This window comes from Hippichthys cyanospilos, chromosome 3 (genome assembly GCF_059441005.1).
Source record: "Hippichthys cyanospilos isolate Australia breed blue-spotted pipefish chromosome 3, RoL_Hcya_1.0, whole genome shotgun sequence".
NCBI classification, from domain to species: Eukaryota; Metazoa; Chordata; class Actinopteri; order Syngnathiformes; family Syngnathidae; genus Hippichthys; species Hippichthys cyanospilos.
The window spans coordinates 20052566-20065716 of record NC_142371.1 but is presented as its reverse complement, the minus strand read 5'-3'; the positions used below and the strand labels follow the sequence as shown (position 1 = coordinate 20065716).

At 36.3% G+C, this 13151-nt stretch overlaps 1 long non-coding RNA gene across 1 annotated transcript; it reads right to left on the bottom strand.

Annotated features, from left to right (window-relative positions):
* Positions 1 to 361: 361 nt before the first annotated feature.
* Positions 362 to 13151, bottom strand: LOC148426198 (uncharacterized). The gene is made up of 4 exons (XR_015864975.1): positions 13074 to 13151; positions 8174 to 8252; positions 7849 to 8008; positions 362 to 552 (listed from the first exon to the last, which is right to left on the bottom strand). It is a non-coding gene; the product is annotated as an uncharacterized LOC148426198 (long non-coding RNA).

Genomic DNA, 13151 nt, shown 5'->3' with positions numbered 1-13151 from the left:
CCATTTATTCATTCAAATCGATTTACTATAAACATATTTTAGTAGCTAACTCTAAACATTGCTTTTGACTTTAGCCATGTGTAATGAATGTGTTGAGGAATAATGTGTATAGTATCCATTTCAGTTGAAACCCTGACTGTATGGACTGTATATACGTATATAGATACACATACATACACATGGATGTACGTATATACACATTTACACGCATATACTGTATACATGTACATATATACAAATATGTACCTAATGAAGTGACTGAGTCCTTTTTTTCAAAGCCGTAATCACTTCCAGTTGTATGTGACACCTGTTGCATCATCGTTCCACTTCCATCCATCTCGCCTTGTTTCCCTCCCGCTTTTGTTCTGCTCAGGAATTCAAGCGGCCTCCTCATTCCGACCACCATTGATTTGGTCGTTTGTTAGCACTGACGCAATCCTGCGACGGCGTCTCGCCACCGCGCCTATCCCGCTTCCATCTCGCCCTCTTCTTCTTTTTCTATCTCGTCCTCCATCTTCCACCGCGCCTCGTTATTGAAAGAGGGTCGGAAACCTTGGCACAATGGCGAGACAATGTCTTGATTGGATGGAGCAGACGTTACCGCGCGCAACTGCCACACAGTCAACGTTGCGATGCGGCGGACTTTAAAGCACACCCAGGAATAATTGCTTTGTTTCGCAGCTCCCAATGAAAATAATAAACCTTGTTTGATCATTGAGAGGGTGTGCATATATATATATATATATATATTTTTTTTTTTTTTTTGTGTGTGTGTATATATATATTAAAATTTTTTGGTATATATATATATATATATATATATATATATATATATATATATACCAAAAAATTTTAATATATATATACACACATATATTACACATTTGGTATATATATATATATATATATATATATATATATATATATATATACCAAAAAATTTTAATATATATATACACACACAAAATATATATATATATATATATATATATATATATATATATATATATATATATAAAATAAATGAATGTTAGCGCCAATGCAAGTGCGCCGCGAGAGATGTCCTGGCAAAAAATATTTTGAATACACATACTAAATACTAACAGAACATCTTTATATTAGCCTTGGTGCTAACCCAAAAGTCATTTGAGCAACAATGGGAACAAGACCAACTGCTAACCTCATCTTTAGCATTAGCATCGATGCCAATCTCAGTGTGATTACAAAATTATGTAAAAATAAAAGCATAAAAGACATGTAATACTTTGAAAATATGTAATTCTTCCCTCTATAGCGTTAGCATCTTTGCTAACGCTATGTTTTTTCCATCACATCCTGCGATGTTTCGCTTTCGATAAAACCCTTTTGACACATTTTTTTCGGAGCATTGCGGCAGTTATAAAAGCGAAAGACTTTCAGTTTAATCGCAAACGATAATAATCAGTTTTGTCGGCGCGTGTCAACGCGGAGGCGGCGGCTAATCAATATAGAAAAGAAAGGAGAAGAGAAAGAGCGAAGAGGTGAAAAGCATGACTGCGTTAAGAAGTCGTTACATCAAGCGGAGTGAAGTCGGCGGCTTTTAAAAAGGGGTTATTCGGGAGTGAAAAGGAACGGCTCGTCAATACGCAGTTCAAATACCCGTAATGATAATAATAATAATGATATGGTAAGGCGGAAGCGCTCTGCTGCTAATGTCATAGTTGCTGGGATTTTTTTTTACGGGCAATTACACCGGAACACAAGAAAAATCAAAGCCGGATTGTCACCGGCCACTCGCGCGTACACATACACGTCGTAATTAAACCTATTGATTGGAAAAAGATTTGTGTGTAAGCACGTACTTATTTCGCCCCCCCCCAGAGATGTCGATTTATTTTTTTCCTTCGGTCCAACTCCGTACGATATCGGTCATTTAGAGTGACATATAGGATTAAATATAATTTATGGATCTATCTTGACAAAAACATGTCAGTCAGTGTAGCGCCATTAATTGAAATTTTGAAACAGACAATTTCAAATTCTCCTTTAATACTAGTAAAATAAAAAAAAATATTTCTTTTAAATTAATCATGTTACTTTACCTGTTTTTAATATCTTTTTTTATTTTACTTGGATTTAAATGCCTTAATTGTTCCTTTAATACAATTTAAATTAAAAAAATAGTAATTATTCATGTAATGTTTTATATTCATTTTTAAGATTAGTTTTTAACATTTTTACTTGTATTTAATTTGCCAGTACCTGGATCGTGATTAAAAACTAAAATATTGAAGTAGAAATATAGTAAAGTAAAAAACTTTTTAATTTTATCATGTGTTATTTTTCTACTAATTTTTTAGATTTGTTTTTTAATTTGTAATTAGAATATTTATTTTGCCATTTCCTAAATATTAATTAATAATGAAAATAGTTATCCAAACACAATTAGTATCCTTTGGCTTTTGACTCAATAAGATACTTAACACTGTTATATTGTATTTTGTTTCTATTTTTTTCTTGTTATTTTCTGGATTCATTTATTATATACAGCATTTTGTATGCAGCAATGAATGTTTATAAAGATTAGTTGTGTAGTAATAAAATGAAATGAAATCAATTTATTATACTTCGAATATTATTCTATATTATTATAATTATTATAAATTCTCATTTGTACTACTTAAAATTTATTAAATTTTGTATCGTTTCATTTTACATTTTATACATTTGTATTTTCTATTATTTCATGTATATTTAATGTTAAAATTTATTTATTTTTGCACATAATTTTGCTTTTTCCTACTCCATCTAAATTTAAAGCACAAATCTGGAAAAGTCGACTTATTGCAGCGCGGAGAGCAGATGAAAAACACAAAAGGTTCACTTTGTAAGCAAAAAGGAGCCGTTTGAGGCTTGTTCTTCAGGAACGCTTTTAACATTGATGGATGGTGAAGCGCTGCAGATTGCTGACCAATGAGAAGTGGCGTGTTTCCAATGGGGCACCACGACCTTTGAAAAAGTCCTTCCCGGGAGACAAAAAAGGAAAAAGAAAAAGAAGAAGAAGAAGCCGTTCAAGGAATCGGTCGGCAACGTCCTCCAACCGATAGAATAATAGTCCAGGAAGGTCTACGTGACATCTTTGAAGTGACGGCGCGCCTAATCGCCATGAGACGCGGGTGATTGCGGCTCGGCGGGGAAGAAGTGAATCAGTGACCTGACATCTGACTGGTCGCCACGGCGACGGGTCCGTGTTGGTGCTATTATTGTTCATCTATCGCTCAACTTGATAACAGTTGTTAGGTCTCGCTCCAGATCAGCTTTCTTCTATTAGCTATTCTCCATGGCAATGTTGTGTTCAGGCACGACAGTGGAACGCTAATTTTGAAAAACTAAAACGCTTCAAATTTGGTTTGTGAAACTTCGCATCAGGCATTGCAATGGACAGCTAACTAAAGCTTTGTTTTGTTAAGATGTGTATCATGCATTAACAGTGAATAGCTAAAAGAAAAAAAGCTTTGTTGCGTTATGTCAAAGTTGTGTATCAGGCACTGCAGTGGACAGCTAAAAAAAATGCTTTGTTGGATCTAAATGTTGAAAATGTGTATCAAAAAGTTGTGTTTTAAAAAAAATCGGGAAGTTATGTATGCGGCACAACAGTAGTCAGCTGTTCAAAAACAATTTTGTTCACATGAGACGGAGTGAAAGTTATTAAAACTAAGCCAACCATTTTAACAGCTGTCCACTGCAGTGCCTGATTCCAAATTATCACAGTAACCAATGATACACAACTGATAGTTTTATTTTTTCCCCCAATTAATTGTCCACTTTTAGTGCCAGATACACAATTTTGTCGTTCAAACACATCAAAGCTTTACTTAGTTTTCCACTGCAGTGCCGGACAGATATCAAGACAAATGTTGAAGCTGTGTATAAGCCTAAGGCAATACAGTAGACGAATATTCAAAATACACTTTTCTCTATATGCGTGAAAGTTCAGGCACTTCAGGGGACAGCCCAAAAAAACTTTGCTGTGTCTGAATACGAATTTGTGTATCAGGCACTACTGTGGACAGCTAAAAAAGTTATTGCAGAATACTAATATAGTAAAATCATCCACCAGGCACTATAGGCGGATGGCAAAAAAAAAAAAAAACTTTGTGAATTGATGTCAAAGTTATTCCATTAAAAAAAAAAAAAAATTATATATATATATATATATATATATATATATATATATTTTTTTTTTTTTTTAATTTTTTTTTTTTAAATAAAGTTTAGAGTGTCTAAGTTTCGTATTAGGCACCCCTATGAACAGCTATTTAAAAATGTTTGAGTCTGGATATCAAAGTTGGTAATCAGGCACTAAAATGGACAGCTATTCAGATTATTTATGTTGTTTTTTGCTGCCCTTGGTCTGCATCAGCTTGCTCTGTTGTAACCGATGACTAAACTGCTTTTTGATCCCCAAAGTAGAAATGAGTTTTGCTCTCATCGAGGCTAACAATTAGCCGCGATTAGACGTGCGCTGTTGAAAGCGAGCGTGTCGTACCCGTGCACAGCACGAACAAGCCTCTGCTGAAGACATTAGCGTCTAATTAAAGCCCAAAATTAACATTGCAAACAAGACGGCGCGAAACCAAAGATGACAATTCCGCATCGTCTTAATTGCCGTAAACAAAACGAAAAAAATTGCAATTGTTCTTACGGCAGGTGCAAAATATAAATTAAAAAAAAAACAAAACATTGGAATGTTCATCGCGAAGCGTCCGGAGAGCGAGCGGTTTGTAGCTCATCCGGCACACCGGCGGAGTCGTTTATCTTCAAGCGGCACGCGTTGACGCCTTCTCATTGCGGCTCGACCGGGAATAAAGGACGACCTCGGCGTAAAACGCCGCGCGACCCCTCGCTTGGGAAAGCGTCCGCTGGGCTCCGGAAGGCCGATTGGATTGACCCTTTGTAAAGCAGACTTATTTTTATGACGCACTCATTGAACTCCCGAAACAATCGAATGCTGACTTGAGTTGATATACAGTACGTTAAAAAAAAATACAAAAAAAAGGATGCCTCAAAAATATGGGCAAGATGCACAACAAAAAATAATTCTATATTTTTACAAATGTATTATTAAATTATTCCTACAGGTACACTTGTTTCCCATTAAATTAAACCATAATTTTCAGACATTCATCCCCAGGTACTTATATCGTCTTTTATTTCTTCAAGTATCAAAGTAATTTATTATTTTAGGTAATTAAGTACCAAGTAATCAAGTACTTTAGATAATTAAGTATTAAAGTAATCAATTACTAATCAAGTAATTTAGATAATTAAGTACTATACTAGTAAAAAACTTGTCAAGTAATTAAATGCTGAAGTAATTATTTTATGTACTTAACTCATCCAATGACGTATTTATACGTCTTTACAGAGTCCAGACATTCAATCCCAGACATTAATTCAGTTTTTTTCAAGTATTAGAGCAAAGAAGGGTCTCTATAAAGTTTTCCGTATAATAAATAAATAAATAAATAAATAATTACCTAGGGCTGAATGTACAAGACACTGGAAAGATATGTAATAAATAGAGGCGGATCCCGAAATTCATCAGAGCCCCGCCCCCTTTTCCATCATCGTCATTACATCATTTTTTCAAGCCAAGCGAAATTATAGTGGTCGGTCCGTCAGTCCGTCTAAGTATTTTTGCCCAACCTTCCGCTACCACAAGAGGGCGATATTTGGCAATATTTTTTTTCTGGTCCATCATTCATCGGGCTCTGGTCTACTTCTGTCTGCACTCACACTGATTCTTTTTTCGGTTCTAGCACTTACACTTAAAGTTAATACCATGTCTGTGGTTTTACAGTTACATTGCAGTCAAAACACAACACAGTAATATAAGTGTAACACGAAAACAAAGCCAGTTGAGGGCTTTAACCCTTAGCTAAATATCTAAAATGATTACTTTAGTATTCAATTAATTTAGTACCAGATATGCTTAGACCATTTTTTTCCCCAAGCGCAGGAAAAAAAAAAAAATCAATAAATATGAATGTCTCTTTAAGAAAAAACGTAAAAGTACGCCTTTGGGATTGAATGCGTTAATATTGATGCCCTTTTTTTTTTTTTGAAGGTAGACGGAGTCAAGTCACCGGAGTTCGAGACCTTCTTACGGCACACGGAAGCATATTATGTTGCTTTGTCGGCACAAAAGGAGGCGAGCCAGCGTGTCAGTGCCTTGTAAGTGCGCGCGCTGGATAATACAGTGCGTATCAGGACCCGACGCTACAGCTTGTCGTCAAAAAAGCACAAAGACGACAAGGGGATGGGGGGAGAAAATTGCTTTTGTTGCCTGAACAATAGAGGCCGCCACCTCTGCTGCGTCTGATCTCCTCTGCTCAATGCGCCTTTTATCTCTTTTTTATAGCAGAGGCTTTGCGCGAGAATGCAGATTTGGCGACCATGACTTTTTTTTTTTTTCATGTCAGCGACCTGTTGAGGAACTCCAGAGAGGAATAAAAATTAGCATTAGCTCATTAGCATTGCTATTGCGTCGATGCAGAACAGCACCAACATTCTTTTCATATTTCGTCGTCTTTTGAACTTTTACACAGATTCAAATTCACGCCAGCGTCAAACTATTTGCAAAATTCAAGACACCCGTGCGACGAGTTTACCTATACCCACTAAGTCCTTCATGTACAATTCTCTACCGCTTCAAATTTTTCCGATCATTGAAGGTTAGCCAAAGAAATATTTCTCCATTCAGCAAAATTTCGACATTTTCAGGCCATGACAAAATATACACACCATTTCTTTGTGGGGTTTTTTTTTGTTTTTTTTTTGATCAAGATAGGATAAAAAGTTCAATAAAATAAATGCAGTGTATTTCAGTAAAACACGCCTCCAAATGTTGTGAAAAGGCCATCCAACACTTCAAAATAAACCTTATTATGCCAAACAATGCATATTTTACGTTTTGATTTTGAAGTTTTTGGCGTCATAATGATTCCTCGTCTTGACTCCTGACTGCACAAACATGTTCTCATAAATAATACAACATTGTTCTGAAATCACATTCAATCACACATTCAGGGAACAAAAAATAAATAAAACCAAAATAAATGATGTAATTACTTTGACAACGTATTGTCCGCCGCCTGTTGCCAGTTTTCAACGTCTAGCATGAATTAGCCGCTAACTAGCAGAGTTCGAGTCCCCCCGAAGAGCAATAACTTTTCAGAGGTCGGTGTAATAGCCGAAAATGATTGCGTGCTTTGACGCTGACATCCTGACACTATTGCAGTTGCTACTGATCACTTTTGAACATACCAGGCTGAGTCAAATATGTTTTGTGAGAATTTAATTCAACTTAAGTATTATTAACTTAATTATGAGGAGAGAAGCTGTCTAATCCTCGGTTTAAATTTAAGTTATAAAGTCATGAAGTGGAAATGTGTTTGCTTTATAATTGTTTTTCACAATTATTACAGATTACACAAAATAGAAACCACTCTTATAGGAGAAAAGCAGGATGAATCACATGTGTGGTAATATTTTGGTTTTCCAGTTCAAGAAATGAGATGAAATTTTGGCACATCAGACAGAAACAATCTGTAAACAATGCCGCTGCATACATTTTGTTATACCAGCTCAGCCGCAGCTGAAAAACGTGCCTGCGACAAAAGTGTCTCCCATGTTTGTATTTACATTTGCTTGTTAATTCTCTTTCATTCTGCTCAGTGAAAAGAAAACTCTGAAAACTGGAAAACGCATATACTCGTCTCCTACCTCCACGATTTTTCACGTCAACTCAAACTGCTCAGGTTTGGTAAATACATCCGGATATATTTGCAGATGTTTCGTCCTTACCTGTTGAAAGCCCTCCAGTATTCCCATCGTCATGCTTGCGGTCCTGAGACGGACTTCTGCTGCTGGATGTTTTTGAGGATCAGGGTCACGTTAGCTCCTTTTGCTAAGCGGCGCTTCGGATTCGAGCGGAGACCCGCGAATGCGGCGCGCGCGTGCAGCGCTGGAAAAGGATGAAGGGGGACGAGTGTCAACACGTGTGCTGGATCGTCAATGAAAATAAATACATTTGTTTCGTTCATTATTTACCTCAAGAGAAATTACTGAGATTTAAGACAAATTTTCACTTGTGGAAATTAGCAAGGGATGTTTTATTACTGAAACGCACCACAGGTGTGCTGCAGAAAGCTCCGCCCACCATCAGTACACAGGAACAGGAAGCATTGCACCTCACCCGCCAATGTTTACTGAAACATTAAAAAAAACTGGTAAAAATAGACATGTGACAACAATACTGCAACTTTTTTGCAATAAAATTCTGCATTTGCATTTGTATTAAATGGCTAATTCAGTTATTTAGGCGTACAAGCGAAATTTTGTCTAAAATTACTTTGATAATTAAATTATTTTCCACACTTACTACGTTTAAAAACATATTTTTAACTTGTGTGTTCTGGGTTTGGTCACATGACATATACAAGCTGTACTGTGATTGGTCAAGATCTAAGCTTTGAGCACCTGTTTTAAAATGCTTTTTAAAGTATTTATTTGTGCTTCAAAAATAAATTAGTTATTAAATTTAGACATTTTTTTAAAACGCTAAATAGGTGGATTTTTCTTTCAAGGTTTTACTATAATGGTACTGAATTTAGTATGAAATTCCAATAAGTTTGTGAAGTGATTTTATTTGGATATAGTTATGACTCACTCTATTGGCAAAAAATGCCAAAAACATACAAAAAAATTGAAAACGTTTAACTAATTTGCAGTATTCCGAATTCTGAATTCATGCTAATGTCTTTTTTCCCATAAAACATTTTTTGCAGTAGTTTTAGAAAATGCTCATTCAAAAATCTTTTTTTTTCAATGTTCCTAATGAAAAAGTTTGACTCTATTAATATATGTAAAATTATTCCTCTATTCACATTCTTTTTGGAACGATTACAAATCCCTTTTCGAACAAATGTGAATTAACTCATTTTTATATTACAAAATTTTAAGTGTTTAAAATGATGCCTTGGTCTTACTTTCCAGTTAGCTAAATTGTGTTACATTGCAACATTATACCAACAACATTTTTAATTCATTCAAGTAATATTTTGGCACTGAAAAATGGTCGAAAATGCTACTAAATGTATTCTCATGAAATATGGATAACCTAACTTTTTTTCTCGCAAACCAAATTCCAATCAAAAATTTGCATCAAATAGCGAAACAGAGATTTTCTCTTCATCATTTCTTTCCGAAAAAATGTCAATTTTATTTTTGGACAACCGACAAAGGCCAGCCCGACTGAATGGCTGCTCTGTATTCGCTATAAAGTCGCTGGATATTAGCCCGTGCAGGCGTAACGGACGAGTTCCTGATGGTGTTGGAGAAGTTGGCCCGCTGCAAACTTTCCATTTTCCCATCAGCGAGGACGCGAGGCGCCATCCCGGCTTAATGGGCCTTGACCGTCTCTCTCTTCTTTTTAGCCGCTTGCACGCTGACCCGGTGGCACTCATTCCCATGCGGGACACACTCCGGCGGGCCCCCCCCGGCTCTCTTCATTTCACGCCCTTCACTTTGCCAGGCCACAAAAGCTCTCGCTCGCCTCGCCTTTTCCCGCCCTTAAGCCGTCCGTGCGTCCAAATTTTTTTTTCTATTTACATGCGCTAGCGCGGCCCCTCTTTTCAAATATGACATCTTTTCTTTCGATGAGTTGATGTCGATATTTATTCTGCTCGGCGGCGTTTTTATACCGGGATGAACCGCTGGGACGGAGACGGACGTGGACAATACTCTCAGAATAACAAAAGGAGGAAAAATGGGGGGAAAAAAACGCTAGGAGTGCAAAAAGTTGTGATTTTGTGAAAATCTGAAGTTGGCGGTCTGATGAGAAAAGTATAAAATGAAAGAGTTTTCCACCCATCATCGTATTCGTCACTGACCAGCAGAAGTGCGCAATCCATAAGTCCGTCATCGACGGGTGTCGGTTTTTCCGACGAATGACAAAGGCCGACAAACGTCAAGCAAAAATTCGTAGGATAACCCACCTTGTGACGGCGGGATTATGTGTAAAATAAAACGACGGACTGACATACTAACGATTACAGTTTGGTTTGTGTTAAAATAATGTAAAAAAAAAAAAAAAAAAAGTCAACCAAGTCAGGTCAGTCGAGTTTGAAAATAGGTCAACTAAAAATATCCACCGCGAAGATCAGCCGGAAACATGTTTGGGCCACCGTTTTCTAAACTGACCTTTCTTGCAGACTGCAGTGTTGCAATGGTGCCAAGTGAAAAATCAGGGTAAAAAATGTGCTTCTAAAGTCAGGGTTAAGGTTTGAAGTTAAGAGCTTCAATCATTAAGTTTGCAAGCTAGAAACAGGGTTTCAAATTAAAAGTTGCCAACCAAATAAAAACAACTAGCATGTTTCCAGACGTGTCCTTTGCAGTTTGTTTTTTCCCAGAGGGAGCAGCCACATCAAGATAAGACCTTCATTAATTCACACGGCCACAAAACAAAAGACGGCCTGGAACAATTACAAGAGTTATGCTTTGTTTGAGTGGCCTAATTATAACTTTATCTCAATCTTTTTCTATTCCATTCTTCTTAAAAAAAAACGCATTTCAAATCAATTGGAACTTTTTCATCTGCAACGGGTATGAATTGATGATTCATCACTGATTAGCGGGCAGAAAATTTATTTTACATGTACAAAATACTCTCAAGTGTGTAAAACAGGGATTACTAAAAAAAAAAAAAGCCTTATTTCTCAATTATATCTTTTCTTCATCACCAAATACATCATTTAAAATCCCCAGATTGTTGACTGAGAAAAAGCAGGAGTCCCTCAAGGTTCTTTTAAAGGTACACTGAAATTTCATGAGGTTAAGTTACTTTTAGGAACATCCCAATTTGAGAATTTCATTGTGTAGTGTTTTACTAAGCATATTACAACAAAACGCTTAACTTTTAAAGTAGCCACGCCCCCTTTTTGTTAAAAAAACCGCCACAAATTCGCCAATCTCTAACTCCCAAACCCCTGCTCCGATTAACCTAAGATCTGAGCGTTGCACCATCGCTATCAACAAGTCCAAATCGACTCGGTTGAACCCACCACGTGATTTGGGCGTGAAATAACGCCCGGCGAAGAGTCCAAACCGCCACAAATATATATCACGTTATTTGCTGCTGCGATTCCGCTTGACAAATATAAACATCGGCGGCAATAAATGAGTGAAGTGAAACAGTCGCTTTTATTTATGCTTGTCTCCGCACATAGTTAGGCTGGAGTCATAAATGGAGTACATTCATCTTCATATACAACAACCCTCACATTCATTTCTGGCTGTTAAGGAGCTTGACTGATATAGGAACAAAGGCTGTTTATATTGCTTGTGCCCGCTCGAGGGAAGCCTATATCTCTTCCCGGAATTCAAAAGCAGAAATTTATAGTTCAACACATGAGCACTGTCTGATAAAAAGGAACACAAATGTCCGATGGATTGAAAGAGGCCGTCTTTCCTTATTTTTAGCGCTTGCAGTGCTAACTAAGCTACAAATCTAAAACAGGTTTAACCTTGTGGAGTATTTTGACCATTTTGGTTTCATTTTCATTATTCTTGCATTGATTTAGCCAAGGAATGGCACCATTCCTGATGATGTAATAAGTGGTCGTGTCATGTTGAACTTTGGCATGTTGTCACCATCTGGGTGAAATTTCAGCTCCTTAGTGTCTTTTTTCAATGCTTAGGATTAACCTTGTGTAGTATTTTGACCACTTTGGTCTCATTTTCATTATTCATGCATTGATTTAGCCAAGGTATGGCACCATTCCTGATGATGTAATAAGTGGTAGTGTCATGTTGAACTTTGACGTTTTGTCACCATCTGGGTGAAATTTCAGCTCCCTAGTGTCTTTGTTCAATGCTTAGGGTTAACCTTGTGTAGTATTTTGACCATTTTGGTCTCATTTTCATTATTCTTGCATTGATTTAGCCAAGGGATGGCACCATTCTTGATAATGTAATAAGTGGTCGTGTCATGTTGTTCTTTGGCATGTTGTCACCATCTGGGTGAAATTTCAGCTCCTTAGTGTCTTTGTTCAATGCTTAGGGTTAACCTTGTGTAGTATTTTGACCATTTTGGCCTCATTTTCTTCCTCATTATTTTTGCATTGATTTTGCCAAGGAATGGGACCATTCCTGATAATGTGGTTGTGTCATGTTGAACTTTGACATGTTGTCCTCCTCTGGGTGAAATTTCAGTTGGATAATGTCTTTGTTCAATGCTTAGGGTTAACCCCTGTGTAGTATTTTGACCATTTTGGGCTCATTTCCGTCCATGTCATTCTCACATTGATTTAGCCAAGCTATGGCATACTTCCTGATAGTGTGATAAGTGGCCGTGCCGCGTTGAACTTTGACATTTGGTTACCATCCAGGCGAAATTTCAGCTCCTTAATGTCTTTTTGCAACACTTTCCTTTTAATGTGAACTTCCTTTGATTAAACAAAAAAATAAAAGGATACCGCACAAAGGTTAAACTGTTAATTCATTATATTATATATATTATATATATATTAGATATATATATAATATTAGATATATTTTTATAGTACAGACATTCAATTCAGGTACTCTATTTTTGGCTAAGGTATTTGGCTAAATGATGGCCTAAACATGACTCGTACTTAATGACTTAAGGAAGCGATTATTTTAGGTAATTAAATACTGAAGTAAATATTTATTTTAGTAATGAACTGAATACATTAGCAAGCAATTACTTGAGTTTTGAAGTACCTTAGAATCAAAGTATTAAAGTTATTGATTACTTTAGATACTGAAGTACTGAAATAATCTAAAGTAATTCCGTTTAGTAAAGTGATTTATTTAGTATTTAAATTAATTGATTACTTTAGTTTTTAATTGTTAGTTCTTAATTCCAGACGTTTTCAGACCTATTTAGCTTTGAAAAATAAATGGAACGATTATCAATTGTATGAGTTAACATCCAGGGTGTACAAAAAAAAATCAAGAAAAGTGGAGCAAAAAAAATGTTCCTGACTATTTCAGGATTGTCCTACCTTGTTTGAGGTCGCACAAGGTCATTGTTGTTTTTGCAAAGGGCAACATGTTTTTGTTGCCACTGTTGTTTGATGTTG